Source organism: Drosophila mojavensis, unplaced genomic scaffold, assembly GCF_018153725.1.
Source record: "Drosophila mojavensis isolate 15081-1352.22 unplaced genomic scaffold, ASM1815372v1 contig_80, whole genome shotgun sequence".
Lineage (NCBI taxonomy): Eukaryota > Metazoa > Arthropoda > Insecta > Diptera > Drosophilidae > Drosophila > Drosophila mojavensis.
This window is the reverse complement of record NW_025318906.1, coordinates 13,990,724-14,000,526: the sequence shown is the minus strand read 5'-3', so window position 1 is coordinate 14,000,526 and position 9,803 is coordinate 13,990,724. Positions and strand designations below refer to the sequence as shown.

The 9,803-nt window shown below is 40.7% G+C and overlaps 1 pseudogene; it reads left to right on the top strand.

The window, feature by feature from the left end:
* Nucleotides 1-5,577: 5,577 nt before the first annotated feature.
* Nucleotides 5,578-7,911, top strand: LOC26528058 (annotated as a pseudogene).
* The last annotated feature ends 1,892 nt before the right edge of the window (nucleotides 7,912-9,803 follow it).

The window sequence follows — 9,803 nt, the reverse complement described above, 5'->3', positions numbered from 1 at the left end:
GTTGAATTGTGGCTAGGCGTTCAGTGGGTCAGGCGACTGCTCATAATTTTGCATAGCTGCACTTGACTCGAGACGCAAAATGCACTTGGCGAAAGTGGGAGGGCGTTTAAAGTTAAAGACTTTAAAGTTACAAGTGGTTTCAATGGAATACATATATATATGGTAGAGTAAGATATATATATGTTATGATATAAAGAATTTTTGGAATTGAATACAGAGTCTTAGAACTGTTAGAAATAATATTAGTTAGTCATTAGTTTTTAGCATAGTTTTTAAGCATTATTAAATATTGAGAAAATATATAAAAAATACATGAATTAATTTTGCATTTATTTAATTTTAGTCTAATTTTTTTTAGTTTTTAAGCATTATTAAATATTGAGAAAATATATAAAAAATATATGAATTAATTTTGCATTAATTTAATTTTGGTCTCAAGCAATATTAAACATTAAAAAATATTTAAAAAATAAATAAAGTAATTTTTCATTAATTTAAGCATCACACTAACAATCTGCGTTGGAATTTTTTGGATATCCTCAATAGTTTAGATTCGATAGAAAAACAAACATTTTTTGAGGAATCTATGGCTGCATGCAAATACAGTTTGAGGTTGAGCTCAAATATTCGAGAAATTCTAGAGCTGAAATATATTACTATGTCATAATTATATATATGCATATATGAAGATCTAAGATTATAATTAAGCCTCTCTCTTTCCCTTATATCAAAGTATTTCTTCAACTGTAGTGCAAAGGCAAATTCCAAAATAGAATTCACTTGAGGCGGTAGAGCTTCGATGGCAATGCCCAGCTGTGCCAAAAGCCAGCCAAATGTCTGGCCAAGGAGTTCCCGTGGCGCGACTGAGTGGACTTTTGACAGTGAAGCAGCCATCTAGCCAGCCATCCAGCCATCCAGCCAGGCAGTCAGTCGAGTCAGCCAGCCAAAGCAACCAAGATGTAAGCCACAAAAATACTTGACAATTTGTTTGCAATACATTTTATGCTTGAAGCCAGTTGGAGTACCAGCAAATACACACGCACGCAGACTCGCGCATTTGACTGTATGAGTGTAAGTGCGTCTGAGTGTGTGTGTGTGTGTGTGTATACACTTGTATTTGCCATTTCTTGCAGCATAAGCACATTTCTCTCACTGACTGCTGCGCTGCTTGTGCTTGTCGCCAGCTCTACTCACACACACACTCTCTCTCTCTACCTCTCTCTCTACCTCTCTCTCTACCTCCCTTTGCTACTCTCTGCATACATATATTCTTGGTTTCGAATGATAAAAGAGCGTGCAATAAGTTCATAAAACAATTGGCTCCATTTGCTTTGATTTTCATTGCCTGCCATTTTCTGTATGTGTGTGTGTGTGTGTGTGTTGGTGGGTGTGTGTATTGATGCTGGGTGCTCTGACCCTGTCCACATTTGGCCTAAGCTCAGTACAGCCCACTTGTTGTTGTTGTTGTTGCTGTGATTGGGTCTCTGCACTTGGGCCCTTAATTGGTTTGTTTATATTGGCGTCCCTCGGCCAGATGCAATCAATTGCACACAATGAAGGCAATTACTACACACTATAAAGACAGACACACACACACACTCAAACACATACACGCAGACAGACAGCAATACGTACATGTAATTAATAATTTTTCCCATTTATGTTTGATAATTGCTTCATATTTGTAGGCAATTTAGTATTTACCAATGATAACGAGACACAGACAACAACAACAACAACAACAGCAATAATCAAAACTGCACTCAAGAGAGTGAGAGACAGAGAGGCAGAGAGTGAGTTTGAGGCCATTCCACCACCCACACACACAGCCACAGACACACTCATGCATGCACACACACTACTGCCGCCTTTGGGTTTGGCTTGGTGTTTGGCTTTTGCCTCATTGCATATTCAGTTAGTTGTGCGGCAGACAGCAGCAGCAGCAGCAACAGCAACAACAGCAGCTGCATCACTTGCCACATGCCACTTGCCACTTGCCACTCAAGTTGTGCCGATGATGCAATTGCGTTTGCTATCGGAAATCATGTCGAGTGATTTGTTGAGCAGGTGAAAGAATATGCCAGGCATTCAGAGACCAATCGAGCTGCAGCGTTTAAATATGCGTTAATTAGCTGGAATTTTGCCAGTAAGCCAAGTTCGAATGCAGTTTCCAGCCACAGGCGAGAGGCAAGCGGGGCTAGCTGAGGCGTCGCATTAGTGCCACACGCTCTCCATTCCACAAGGGCAATCACTGCAAATGGATTCCTGTTGCGCCATTTAGGCTAATGCGTGTGTGCGGCGGACTGTTTGTGTGTGTGTGTGTGTGTCTGAGCAATTAATAATTGCCAGCTCAACAGAGATTTCAAAGTGTGTGTGTGTGTGTGCTGTAAGCTGTCTGGCAATTTGCAGCATTGATTTTGAGACTTTCTCTCAACAAAAAAATAAATTTGAAATAGTCTCTGCGAGTTACTTAGGTGCGAATAGAGCCCTTGTTGGACAGTGTTGAGCTGCTGTAAGCCAAGTCGCATTCAGTTCCGGCCAAAATGATTTGTCCACTCTTGTATTAACTAAATGAGCTGTTTATGTAAATGCGGATATCAAATTAAAAGCCATAAAAACGCGCACAGACGCCGCGTTTTTATGATGACAGCAAGGCCGCAGATTTGAAGATGACTTCATCTGGGCAATGGGCAGTGGGCGTGGCAGCTGGAGTCGCGAATGTTAGCAATGCCTGCTCATAAAAATACTTTGACTGCAATTGACAGGGCGCAGGAAACAGTCAAGAGAGTGCGAGTGAGAGAGAGAGAGAGGGAGAGTGAGGGTTGGGTGGGGGAGCCGTACGGGGCGTATTTGATGGTCTGGCATAAATCATTTCTAATTGCTACCTAGTATGATGCGAGGGGCGAGCCACTAATTGAGCCTGAGATTAAATTTTATGAACACACAACAGCAGGCTGACTGTGCCTGTATGTATATGTGTATGTATATGCATGAATCAATGAATCCATGAATCCATGAATCAATTCACGCATCACATGCCAGCTGTTTGCAGGCCCGCCTCCTGCCCAGCACTCGGAGTCAAGTTCAAGTAACAGGTTTTTATGCATTACGTGACCAGGTGAAAAAGTCGGCACAAACCTGGGCGTAAATACGATATAACAACTGGCTCATGCAGCCAAACTCAGTCAGGCACCCACCCACACACACACTCACACGCATTCATGCGCTGCTGGCCTATATCAAATAATTACCGGAACTTGAGCGTATAACCAACAGTTTCCGTCGCACGAGAGGCAGCTGGCAGCATGCAGCAATTGGGCAGGTAAATTCAACCGCCAAATGTGAGCCAAGTGAAATATGGAACGCATATCACAGCGGGTCCCAGCCAGTGAGACAGAGAGAGAGAGACGGAGTGAGAGCGGGTGAGAGAGTGAGGAAAAGTTGAGCGGAACTTTTGCTCTGGATTGCACATGTCCGTTTACAATAATTCACATTGCCATGAAAATGTCAATAATAGTTTTTTAACCGAGCATCGTTAAGAATTTATGTATACATATATACATATACATATATACGCACACATATAGACATGGCATAGAGCAATATGAATTTATTTAAGGCATCGCTGCGAATTATTGCCAAAGTTGGCATATGAAATATTTGTTTTGTTTCTGTTCGTCTTGTTGCGCCTGGCGAGGCGTTTGGGCTTGGACTTGGAAATTATGTAAATGTGTCCATTAGCATAAAGTGATTTTGATGAGGCACCAAAGTGGACTTTATGCTTGGCTGGCTTTGATTAGGGTTATGCGGCGACAGCGAGCCCAAAACAGACAGAGACCAGCCAGAAAAAAATGAAAAAATAGAACATAATACTAAAACTAGTTAGGTGTGAAGCCCTCAGCACTTGGAGACGCCGAACATATATAAATATATTATAGAAATTAGAAAGAGTTTTCTAACGGAAATCAAATAAATATTATCTTCAATTTAAAAGAAACTTGTTTTTTTCATCAATATATTTTGAATGCTTAAAGTAAAAACGATTTGAGTTTAGGCAACTTAAGTGCTTAAAGATTGTTAAATTTAGGAATTGCGTTTTATAGGTCTAGATTCAAGTGGAAGCCGAGAAATGCTTCACATGTATCAGAGAAACAGAAAACCAAAAGTGGACATATTTTCTTTAATCTATTTTGTGCAAGAAAATGAAAATAGAATATAAATATAAATAAGAGTTTAATTGAATTTAATGAATATTTTGTTTGCTTTAAAATGTACCAACCAATTTATTTATTCAAGTAACAATTTATCTCAATTTAAGTTCGACATTTTGATCAAATCAATAATATTTTTTTGATTGAAAATCATGTTCAAATATTTTCCATTTGCAATTTTTTTTTTTTTTTGTTAAAGTGAGTAGGATTTCTATTATAATAATAAATACTAGTTTAAGTTATTATAATATTTAAATAAAAATTATTTAATCAGTGATAATATCTAAAGAGATCTGAAAATTAATAATACTAAATTAATAAGTTAATGAATTAAGAAAAATATTTTTAGAATATTCAGAAAATTAATAATTTATCTGGTTAGATTAAAAAAAAAAATATATATATATATATATATTTATATATGTATAATCTACAATTTAACATTATTTATGTTGAGGATTGATCTCGAAAAACTCATCATCAAGTGAGCATTTGAGCTAACGGTAAACACAGTCGTCGGCTGATCGCACATTTGTCTCTAGAATAAGAAACCGAATGTTCTGGATTATGAAATAGACGCAAACATAGAAGCATAAGGAGACATCCAGAACATTCGATATGCAGTAGAAGTAGGTATATAAGCGTGCTGTAAGTCGAGCCAAAGTTCATTCAGTAAGTTCATTGTGTAAGATTAATGTCAGTGTGTCGGCTCGGTTAGTTAAGTTCAAATCGTCGCGGTACGTGAAGAAGTGTACTTGTTACTGAATATTGTGTTAAATAAACTTTTTGCGTTGCGCCTACATATACCGTGTTTCATTTAAGAAAAACCTTCAACAGGTTATGGGCCCAGACAGTGCTAAACGTGTAATGTAGTGTGAAATCGAGTGCAAGTACAAAAGTGAATTAGTGGCAAATTTGTAACTAAATAAAGACAATGAAAATGGAGCCATTAAATATGAGAATTGAACGATTACGCGACAAAGACAATTGGCATTTGTGGTGTTTTATGATTCGTACGCTATTGGAAGAAGACGACGATGTTCTTGCCGTTTGTGAAGGTAGTTTGACGTGTCCGACACAGGAGTCTGCAACATACGAGAGAGACTCGAAAAGGTTCTTGAAAGCTGATAAGACTGCAAGGAAAATAATTATTCATTCTATCGAGAGAAGACCGATGGAATTGATTGTAAGCTGCAAAACAGCAAGAGAAATGTGGATAAAATTGAACTCAGTGTATGATATGAAATCAGAAGAAAATTTATCGGCTATTCAGAAACAGTTTTTTGATTTCAAATGGATTGAAAGTGAGAGTGTGGACTACAATATTTCAAAGTTGGAAGTTTTGTGGAGCAAGATGAAAAATCTTGGAAGTGCTGTGCCTGAAACAATGTTAATGTCGCGAATCCTGTCATCTTTGCCTCAAAAGTTTAACTATTTTCATAGTGCGTGGGATTCGGTCGAAGACAGCAAAAGAACATTGAACAATTTGACGACTCGTTTAATGACAGAAGAAATGCGGTCAAAAGAACAAGAAGTGGTACCTGAAGAGTCAACAGCGTTAGTCGCCGGCAACGGAAAAAATAAAAGAGAACATGAAAATAAGAAGAAAATTATGAAGTGCTATAACTGCGGCGTGATGGGACATCTGAAGAAGGACTGCTACAGGTGTTATATATGCAAGAAGAAAGGCCACAAGAGCAACACCTGTCACCAAAGGAGAAATGCAGGAAGTCAAGCGGAAAATAATCAAGGAGAATCGGGTGAATCATCGAGGAAAGGATTGATTGCGAGCAGGGACGGCAGAGAAGATGACGTGTGGGTGATCGACTCAGGAGCTTCTGATCACATGTCAAGGCGTCGAGATTGGTATTCTACTTATGAAGAATTTTTGGAGCCCCAGAGGATAGGCGTAGGTAACGTTCCAGCTCCACCGCCGCTGCCCTCGTTGGTGCCAAAGGCTCCACCACCGCCCCCACCGCCATTGGCGCCCGGCGAGAAGCGGGTGCTCAGCGAAACGCAAAAGCAAACGTTCGAGAAGCTCAAGTCACGACCACGCAGACGGCCCGACTGGTCCGAGATGATGAAGGAGGTGGAGAGCGGCAAGAAGCTGCGCCACGTGGCATACAACGACAGATCTCAGCCCATATTGACATGCAAATCGATGACCAAAGTGGACGATAAATTCATCTATGAAACAGAGAAGGACAACTCGCACAACAAACTGCTCAAGCAAATCCAGGGCGGCGTTCGACTGAGGCCCACGCAGACAAACGATCGCAGCAAGCCCATATTGGAGGGTCTGCGCAAGTTCGGACGCCAGATGACCATCGAGGAGCAGCTGCACAAGTCCCTGTCCAAGGTCAATATGCTGAGCGAGGCGCCCAGCAGCCATGCGCTGAACAGTGCGAACAGTGGGTCGGCGAGTGGTGCGGGCAGCTCCAGGCCCAGCATTGTCTTGACCATGTCCATCGATGAGGAGAGTCCCGATGAACTGGACGATATCGACAAGTTGCGTGACGATTTGCAGAGCACCAAGCAGATGCTGGCGCTGGAGCTGCGCAACCGTGAGGCGCAGGAACGTGAGAACAAGAAGCTCTTGGCCAAAATACGTACGCTCGAGACGGAATTGGAGCGTGAGAAGTCGCGCGAAAAGAATCTGGAGTATGGCTCCAATGTTATTGTAGCCACCATGGACCCCACGCCCACATCCGAACAGGCATATGTCAACTCACTGAAACGTGAAGTCGAGGACGCGCGCAAGGTCTCCAAGGAGGTGGAGAAGAACTATCACGACACGGGCAAACTGCTAGTCGAGGCGAAAACAGAAATCGAGGAACAAAAGCGACAGATACAATTGCTCGAGCGCAAATTGGCAGCTGCTTTGCAGGCAAATACGACACCAAGCACTAACAGACCGCGCATTAGTTTTCGCTTTGCTTACGACGACGAGGACGAGGACGATGATTACTACGGTGAGAAGGGGAGCAATCATAAGGGCGGCACATTTGATGGCTCGAGAAGACCGAGCGATCCACTTTTCGGACGCGACAGCTCACCCGAACTGGAGCTGGAGTTGAGCGAGAGCGATCCCGATGAGCCGGAGGAGAAGAAGACAGAGCGACGCGAGCGACGAATGGGCAAGGAGGTGAAGGTGCTAAGCAGCAAGCTAACCAAACTGAAGGTCAAGGAGGAGGCGGCCAAGAAGGAGAAGGATGCGCTGAAGCAAGCCATGAAGAAGAATCATGTTATACTCAAAGAGGAGAACAAAAAGTTCAAGAAACTGGAGAAAGAGGTGCAAAAGATGGCCGCATCGATGAAGCTGGACGAGGACGAGATCGATGCCGAGGACAAAGAAGAAGAGGAGGCAGCCGAAGAGGAACAGGAGGAGGAAGAGGAAGAGTCCGAGGAGGAGTCAGAAGAATCCGAATCAGAGGAGAGCGAAGCAGAACCGGACAGTGAATCCGAGGCAGAAGATGCTCCCAATTCCGCCAAGAAGAGCAACTTGGAGCCGCGCGTGAAGAAGCACGAGAGTCGCTTTGCAGCAATGAAGAAGTGCAATGTGCTGCTGCAGGCGAACGTGGATAATTTGCAGGACCAAATTCACAGGTGCGCTCCAGAGCTACCAATCTGCAGGATGAACTGGATGCGGTGATTGCCGATTTGGGTTTCTAGGCCCATGAGTCACAATATGAAGGAGATGTTGAGTTTTAGGGAGGGTGTTGAGGATTGATCTCGAAAAACTCATCATCAAGTGAGCATTTGAGCTAACGGTAAACACAGTCGTCGGCTGATCGCACATTTGTCTCTAGAATAAGAAACCGAATGTTCTGGATTATGAAATAGACGCAAACATAGAAGCATAAGGAGACATCCAGAACATTCGATATGCAGTAGAAGTAGGTATATAAGCGTGCTGTAAGTCGAGCCAAAGTTCATTCAGTAAGTTCATTGTGTAAGATTAATGTCAGTGTGTCGGCTCGGTTAGTTAAGTTCAAATCGTCGCGGTACGTGAAGAAGTGTACTTGTTACTGAATATTGTGTTAAATAAACTTTTTGCGTTGCGCCTACATATACCGTGTTTCATTTAAGAAAAACCTTCAACAATTTATTTATTTATTCGAAATTTAAATTTACATAAATAATAAATTTTTGTAACTCATCAGTCAAAAATGTTATTAGCATTGAAGGAATTGTATTGACAAAAATTCCTTTCAATTTCAATTATATTGATAAATAATTTAAATTTAATTGCAATATATATTTATTTGATATATATTTTAAGGATTTCGTATACATATTTTTTTTCGTTATATTTAGCATTTATTTTTGTAGAATTTTATGTAAATATTTCCATTAATATATTGACAAGTAAGTATATAATATCTTAATTTTGATGCTTTGAATGTTGTTGTTATTAATAAGCTAATTTTCACGGTCAACACCGAATCAAAGTTGCCTACAAACTGTCGAATTTCTGTCTAGCTAAAGCCGTTTATTATGCATAGCAAGAGAGCCGAATTCTCTGCGAATTTCGAACTAGGCAATTCAGCTATTCAGCAATTGCATTACCGTATAAGTGCTGCTGTATAAGAGTGAGAGCGAACGTGTTCAGGGTGATATTATAAGTAGAAGGATATCCCGATATACTGTCAGCCATATTACTACAATTGCATAGCTCCACACTCTACTCAGTATCGTGATTATCATTATATTCATTATCATTATTGATGCGAATGGTGATTATAAGTTGAAAGAGTGTCTCAATTGAATATGCTAATGTTTTTGAGAGCAATTTCGTCTTTACTTGGGCTTGCAGAGAGAAGGAATTATAAGTAGAAATAATTTGTTAATAATTATACAGGCTAATGATTTATCATTTATTCACCAATATCCAAATCCATCTACTTATACTTCCTTTTCGAATTAGGACTTTCTCAATATGATCTGCGAATGTCAATATTATTTTATCGTTATTATCGTTATATCAAATATGAGAGTAGATTAAATTGATAAGAAAACTGTCAATATGATATGCAAATGTCTACTCAAACAGTCTGCCAATTGCTCCTCCTCATCATCATCATCATCGTAATTATCATTATTATTATGGCAAATGCTTTGAAGAAATAGGGAGCTGTCAATATATTATGCTAATGCATAGTTCAAGTTTGCCAATTGCTCATCATCATCTTCATCATTGCCATCATCTTCATTAGCAATGTCATTAACTCGAATGTGACTGCAGCTGCAAAGTAAAAGGCCAAATGCGAAATAATGTGTACGACTGATTGCCTGACAGATTGACTGCCTCATTAAGTGAGTGCCGGACCGATTGACTGGCTGGCTGACTGGCTGGCTGGCTGATTGACTGACTGACTAAGTGAAGGCAGCTGACAGGCTAGCTGCTTATTTACGAGTGCGTCCATTCACTCGGCAATAAACTCGAGGACATCGTCGCCAGGCAACAGCAACAGCAACAGCAGCAGAAAAAAAGCTACCTCAAGCAGAAGGATAACATGACAAACTAGTTACGTGCATAAATAATATTTTCCACATTCAGGTACGTGTCCTCCCAGCGTGCCAGAGGATGCA